Source organism: Aethalodelphis obliquidens, unplaced genomic scaffold, assembly GCF_003676395.1.
Source record: "Aethalodelphis obliquidens isolate GAN/ISIS:26980383/991018 unplaced genomic scaffold, ASM367639v1 scaffold60, whole genome shotgun sequence".
NCBI lineage: Eukaryota > Metazoa > Chordata > Mammalia > Artiodactyla > Delphinidae > Aethalodelphis > Aethalodelphis obliquidens.
The window spans coordinates 11,528,701-11,537,017 of NW_020838004.1; positions in this window are offsets into that span (position 1 = coordinate 11,528,701).

An 8,317-nucleotide genomic window follows, 5' to 3' on the forward strand; every position below is an offset into this window, starting at 1 on the left:
TCTGAAGTTCTGAGGGAACCTAGAGAGATCAGAGCCAAGGATGATCCATAATGAAAGGCCTCCCTGAGAAGGGGATTGAGGTACATTTTAAAAGAAAGGACATCCAGCAATCCCACTCCTGGGCATATATCCAGGGAAAACCATAATTCAGAAAGGTACATGCACCCCAATGTTCATTGCAGCACTATTTACAATAGCCAGGACATGGAAGCAACCTAAATATCCATTGACAGGTGAATGGATAAAGAAGATGTACATATATACAATGGAATCTTACTCAGCCATAAAAAAGAATGAAATAATGCCATTTGCAGCAACATGGATGGACCTAGAGATTGTCATACTGAACGAAGTATGTCAGACTGAGAAAGACAAATATATGATATTGCTTATATGTGGAGTCTAAAAAAATGGTACAAATGAACTTATTTACAAGCATCAGAGATGTAGAAAACAAACTTATGGTTGCCAAGGGGGAAAGAGTTTGGGAGGGTGGATAAATTGGGAGATTGGGATTGACACATACATAGTACTATATATAAAATAGATAATAAGGGCCTACTGTATGGCACAGGGAACTCTACTCAATACTCTGTAATGACCTATATGGGAAAAGAATCTAAAAACTGCGTGGATATATGTATATGTATAACTGATTCACTTTGCTGTACAGCAGAAACTAACACAACATTGCAAATCAACTATATCCCAATAAAAATTAAAAAAAAGAAAGGACAATTATGGATTGGCTTAGGGGAGGAAAGAATTCTAGGCAGAGAAAATGTTTCAGTCTGTGGTATAGAGGTAGAAAGTATCAATACATGTGGGGTTACAAACTTCCCTGAATAGAGCAGCAGATATGCTTAGAAAAGTAGATTATTCACCTAATGTCCACTGTGTACCAGGCACAATGCTAAGCCTGTGGACACAGTGTAAACAAAACACAAAATCGCTGCTTCCAAAAAACATACAATCTAGTGACAAAAAATATGGTAAAATACATAAAGTAATTACAAATTATGGTTTTTCTAGGGAATATATCAAGAGTAGTTAGTCTGAGAATGTTATCAGGAAAAATACAGCATATGTGAAGGCCCTGGAATGGAAATGAGTTTAGTGTGTTCTAGGAATTGACAGAAGTCATTGTGAACAGAGCATAGCAGGCAAGAAAGAGTGACATGAGTTGAAACTGGGAAAATAGATCATGTATATCTTATAAGCCAATAAAATGAGTGTGGAATTTAACGGTAGTGCAATGGGAAACTACTATAAGTTTTGAAGCAAGGGAGTGATGTATATTTTCAAAAGATCAAAAGATCACCATGGCTATTGAATGGTAAATGGATTTGATAAGAGTTGGGGAAACTACCACCACTGTCTGATGAGAAATGAAGCAGTGTGGGCAAGGATGGTTTTGGTGAATATGGAGTGTTATGGGCTGAACTGTGTCTTCCCCAAAGCTTATATGTTGATGTCCTAACCCTCAGTACCTCAGAATATGACTGTATTTGGAGATAAGGCCTTTAAAGATGTAGTTAAGGTAAAATGAGGTCATATTGATGGGCCCTAATTCAATATGACTAGTATCCTTACAGGAAGAGAAGATTAGGATACGGACACCAAATGAAGACCATGTAAAGACTCCAGAAGAAGACAGCCATCTACAAGCCAAGGAGAGAAACTTCAGAGGAAACCAACCCTGGTGACACCTTGATGTTAGACTTCTAGCCTCCAGAACTGTGGGAAGATAAATTTCTGTTGTTAAAGCCATACAGTCTGGAATATTTTGTTATGGCAGCCCTAGCAAACTAATATATGGAGGGAAGTGGATATATTCCAGATGTTATTCTGGACCCAGAACCAACATTACTTGCAGATGGATTGAACTGGGGGATGGGGAATGGGAATTGGAAAAGTCAAGGTTGACTCTCAAGTTCCTGGTTTTAGAGCTTTTAGAAAAAAATCTACTTAAAATACTTAACAAGAAACAATCTTTTGAAACAAAAGGGTTTGAATTCTAGAAAGATGGGAATAAATTAAATGGGATAATGTGTGGGGAAGTTTTTGTGTATGCAAATGTAAGTCATTGACTGTATCACAGTTGTTGTTAGTGTATGATACACACTCGGAATCTACTACAGTTTTTTTTTGTTGTTGTTTTGGTTTTTGTTTTGCAGTACGCGGGGCTCTCACTGTCGTGGCCTCTCCCTTTGCAGAGCAAGGCTCCGGACGTGCAGGCTCAGCAGCCGTGGCTCATGGGCCCAGCCGCTCCGCGGCATGTGGGATCCTCCCGGACCGGGGCAGGAACCCATGTCCATGCATCGTCAGGCAGACTCTCAACCCCTGCGCCACCAGGGAAGCCCTCTACTAGAGTTTTGAGTAGGAGATCAAGGGTGAAAATGGCACTTGAGGGAAATGGGTTTCGAATTATAGAAAATTGATTGAAGCAGGAAAGAACAAATGGAGCCTAGGAGATCAGCCAGCAATGGGCTGCAGGAACTAAGGTGTGAGCTGAGAAGTGTCCAATGTCTCTGCGAAAATCAAAGGAACTGAAGATACTTCAGTAAACATTCAGTGAATGTATATTTGCATACATATACAGTGGACCCTTGAACAACACAGGTTTCAGCTGCTTGGGTCCACTCACACCCAGATATCTTTCACTAAATACACACCATGGTACCGTATGATCTGAGATAAGTTGAATCCTCAGATGCAAAATCAAGGGACAAGTGTGAAGTTATATGTGGATTTTTGGACTGCGCCTCCCCCAGCATTGTTCAAGAGTGAACTGTAGACATTAAATAGCCAGAGGCCAGAAGGGAGATGTAACTAAACCACCTGCCGTTTTCTATATAGGCAGTAAGCCCACCTAAAGTAATTTCCTTCAAACCTTCTTGGGGTCAGGATCCATGCCTCCCACAATGCTTTTTATAAAACTTAATAAGCATTGTAGATAGGATAAGTAATCTATTATATTTTGTCCTTTTAAAAAGGTAGTAGTATGGTGGGATGTCTTGGGACCAGGAACTAGAAGCTCTGGCTCTGTCACACAGAAGCTGTATGGCTTTGGGCAAGTCATTTACCCAGTGCTAGCCAGTAGAACTTTCTGAGGTTAGGGGAATGTTCTGTATCTGTTCTGTCTGATACTGGAGCTGCTAACCACATGTGTAGCTACTGAGCACTTAAAACGTGGCTAGTGTGACCAAAGGAACTGAATTTTCTATTTAATATGCAGCTAGTGGCTACCATTTTGGACAGTGCAGAATAACTTCTCAAGACCATAAGTTCTTGTGTAAAAGAAGGAAGTTGGGCTAAGTGATCTCCTTTGCCTTTTAGTTCTAAAATGCTGTCATTCTAATTCAGCATAAAAAATTCATGTGCATGTTATAAGGGTTCAAATTTTGACTCCCTAAAACTATATTTCTAAAGAATAAATTATACCCTTTTACACATAGAAAGTATGTAAATAATGACCTTCACAAATTTAAATCAAATGTGTATAAATGATGTTTGGGACACTATGTAGCGTATATAGTATCTTAACAACTGAAGAAGAACATGGGGTACTTGGAGAAGAGTCAGAGGACTACAAGAGAAGAATAAAAGTGTTGAGAAACAAGACATTGAGTAAAGGTTAAGTAACTGGGATAGTTTAGAAAAAAAAGACTGTCAGGAGACTTAATAAATGTATTCAGGTATATGAAGAATTATTAGAGATGGTATCCAGATATTTTCCATTAGATAGAACACTAGAAAATTAAGTTAAAGAGGAAATAAGTTATAAATGAAGAGGCACTTTCAGAGTTTGGTATATCAAATTCTCAAAAGACATTTAGATTTTAAATTGTTTTAAAACAATTTTGTGCCACATCGTTGAAGGTATGCATATGTCAAGATAATAGTCACAAGATGTTAAAACTATAAACAAGTTGGAATCACTGCTTAACAGAGCTTTTAAAATAGGATTAGTGGTTAACTTTCAGGTAAGAATCAAGACATCACCTTTTGAGATCCTTTACACCATGAATATGTTACCAAATAAATAGATTTTTTCAATTCTCAAATACATATTATATACTAGATATAGATATTTCTAGAATAAATGATGAAATTAAAGGGATACTTATCTATAAATGGTGAAGCATAATGTTTACAAAACATATTTAATATTTATAAAATAAAAACAGAATGTGGAATATCATATAGAGTAGTGGTTCTCAAATGTTAATCACCTAGTGCAGGCTTGTTAAAACCCAGATTGCCGTTTACCTCCAGAGGTTCTGATTCAGTAGGTCTGGGTTATGGCCTAAGCATTTACATTTCTAACAAGTTTTCAGTGATGCTGATGCTGCTGATTTGGGGACCACACCTTGGGAACAATTGATAGAGAATATATTTAGTATTTTTAGAAGACACCTTTCCATTTTTAATATAATTCAGAAAAGTATAGTAAATGAGGAGACTAGTAACCTTTACGTTCAAGCATAGATGTGGAAAGTACAAGCCTGAATTTGATAACCTGTATTGCATAAAGCACTGGAAAGGTGCTTTGGGGCCTCCATTACACACCCCACTTAGTTCTGCCCGAAGTCTGAAGGGCTTCATACTCCAAAATTCTTCACAGCCAGATCTCAGACCAAACTTTAATTTCTCCCATATGGATAATTTTAGCTAGATTTTAGAAGAAAAAGAAATCTGATTTTAAATGATTTTTTTACTACAGTATATATGACTTTACATTAAAAAAAAAGGAGCCTATTAACCAAAATGCATCTATAGTGCTGAAATATGAAAAAAATATATATAATATATATTTTGAAAGGAGTGGTCCTTCTGTAATAGGCCTGACATGTCCTCTAACACAAAACAGGATTGAGCAATTTACTCATGCCCCCAATCCTTTCTGGATGGTGTCTTACCTTTGACGTATTGTTTATTAGTTTAGGCAACCAGCTCACATGGATAGGAACTGGGAGTATAATTGCTCATAAATATTTTTTCTGCTATCAGAGAAAAGTGTCCACTATACAACCAGTGTCAGAAAAACCCATTGAAATGAGTGAAAAGTTGGCATTATAAATTTTACAAAGAAGTATTGTCACACGCTGTGGCTTATCTCTTTTCTAATCCCAGCTCCCCAGCTCCCTACCCCAACTGATACTGTGTAACTAAACAGGGGTGAACATGATTTGGGTTTTTAAAGTAATTACTTGCATATAGATGTCCATTTTTAAAGTGCTTTAAGATGGCCTGTTCTCTAAAATTGGTAAACAAATGACACTTTGTCTTTCTTATTTGCTTAGGCTTATCATAGCTGAAACCTAGGGGAAAAAACCTCAGTCTAACACCGCTTATTGTCACATACCTCAAAATAATGGATTCCGAATTAATGAAGTTCCCCATGCGTTGCAGCATATACCCTTTAGCTGAGTATATAGCTTTGCAGTGACCTGCCTTTAAACACCTGTGTGCTAAATCCCTTTTCCAATTCTGCTTATATCTGTTCAATAATAAGATCAGTAATTTGTACTATTTAAGAAGTGGGTAGCTTACAGCTCTAAAGTAGAGGTAGGGCTACAAGATTTGGGAATCCCTTCTATCCACAACTAGACTGAAACAGTGTTCAAAACCAGCCAGGCTCCTGATCATTATCATATCCACTTATTGTTCACAGTTGTTTCTTGCTATTGTAGAAGAATCTCCTTCAAACCAGAGACTTATCTCATAATTATTGATTAGTGTCTAATGTGGAACACACATGACAATCAACAAAGGCTGTGGCAATAAACATTTTATATTTGAGTATTTAGAACATGAATTAGAATAAAAGAATAATGTCAGGACTATGTTAATTCACAAATACACACAAATTATCTTCTAAATATTAAAGTGGAGAACTCTGAAATAATGTCTCTGAGTTGAATAATGAAGTACTGTCAGGTCAAGCAGAACTTTCTTCAGCAAGCTGTTCCTTAATTTCTCTTCATGCAATTATACCAAGTCAACTGTATCTTGGGCCTTCTTAATCCTCATGATGCAATAATAAAAACTTATTCATACTTATTTAATTTTTGTTTTTCTATGAAATAGGCATCATTATACCAATTACTACCAATGCCTGGCACATAATCAGCACTCTACAAGTACTTACACAAATGTTTCATCTCAATTTCATCCACTCCTATAGTTAGCAGACAGTAGGAAGATCCAGAAACAGAAGGGAATAAGCAGAAGCTTTGAGGCTATTGAAGCCATGAGTGAACAGAAATACATGGGGCAATAGAATTGAGGGCACAGATGATTATGAGAGGCTGAAGCAATGAGTTATGATTTCTAAACTGAATTGGGAAGGAAGTGAAAACAGGAGTGATAGGTTCGTAGAAGAGAGAGAAGTTAATAATAAATGAGGTGTGAGTAATTAAGGGAATGGTATAACATAGTTTGATTTCACAACTGGAGTATTTCTGGATGATGGTGGGGTGTGGACAGATAAAGTAGAGAAGAGGGGCCATTGTAGTTGAGAAGGCAAGTCATTGTAACACTAGTGTTTTCAGATAGTGATCTACATGGACTTGAAAATGATCCAGGATAACCTGGGTCTTTGTATGAAGAAGGCAACTCTGTACCTCAAGGTGCCTTGGATTGATAATTGCTCTAAAAGTGGGGCTGGAGAGGAAGAGAGGGGACGAAGGATTGAATCTATGTTATCTTTATCCCTTACTAACCTGTGACTGAAATTTTGTAGATCAGGAATATTCAATTACAAAATCTTGGTTGATGCTACAGAGGTGCTTACAGAACATAACATCACTCCAGACAGCCTTTAAATCCACTTATCAAAGTAATTTTGTTCTCAGTTGAATGGCAGGTGAAACAATATTGAACAAAGCAACCTCTGCTGTACGCTAAGCCCTTTAATTATAGTGTTCATGGTAACAAATACTCTAGTGAAGGGACAGCTTCCATTACAATCCCAGGTTTTCAATAACTTTGGTTCTTAAAAAAATTTTTTTTTCAGTTGGAAATTTTAATGCATAGTTTCTGCCCAAAGGCTTTGTTTGTGTGGATTGATTATTAGATGTGACAGGAAGGGACTGCCAACAGGGTCCCTGAGGGGGACTGCTGCAAAGGAGAGGCCATGTCACTACATGTGAAGTAATCTGTGAACACGGCAAAACAACGATAGCTGACGTTTATGTGGATCTCACCACACACCCAAAACTGCACTAAGTACTTGCTTTATGTCCATTGACTCATTTGTCTCAACATATGAAGTAGGTGTCATTACCTGACCCCAATATTAAAGAAATTAAAGAATAGGAAATAAGTAACTTGTCCGATGTCACAGAGCTAGTAAATTGTGGAACTGGGATCTGAACTCAGATCTCTGGAACTCCAGAACCTATAAATTTGTGGTTAAACGCACTTGACATTTGGAGATGGGGGTGGGGATAAATATAAAAAGCAGTCATGGGCATCATGGAGGCAGATCCCTTTCTTCAGATGAAAGTGTAATCCAGACCAGTTGATTAGAATCTTGCCGTAAAATCTTGAGGCTCTTTCCCTGGCCTGCCCCACCACACCGAGTGATACAGATCCCTCTTCAGATTTATCCAGGGCATGTCCTGGCTGGAGGAAGAGTTTATTTTTTTGCTCAGGGGACCTTTCCTTGTTTAATCCTGTTTACACATCTGTTTCACTAGCGTTGCAGACAAAATCATTAAAACAGGAAGCTAGTTTTCTTTAGAATGAACTAATGGATTTAAAATCAGAGCGATGTTGCATAACCCTTTTAATACACGAAAAATACTGGGTTGCGTGAATGGCCGCATAGTATGGTATGGAATTATATCTCAGTAAAGCTGCTTTTTAAAAAAATCAGAATGTATGAATTAAAAAACAAATTTTGGGGAATTCCCTGGCGGTCCAGTGGTTAGGACTCCGTGCTTCCACTGCAGGGGGCACGGGTTCGCAAGAGGCGCCGTCAAACAAAAAAAACCCAACAAATTTTCATTGCTTTTGAGTGATTTCAAGTGAACTCCTTGCATATATGACACTGCCGCAAAGAGAACCAGGTGCCTGGGGTGAGCTGCTCACCCGTTCATTTCTTATTCGGTCAACTTTAAGAGAATCCACCCTTGTGCCAGGCACAGGGATAACAAAGAGAGGTAGGCTCCCATTCCCTCAAGGATGAAAGACAGGTACACCGAGGAATGCTTGCAACTGAAGTTAAACACTGAGTTTTTCCGTTGAGATTTTCAAGACTGTGTTTCAAGTCTGAGCACTAAAAAAGTTTTCACTTTTAAAAAAGGCA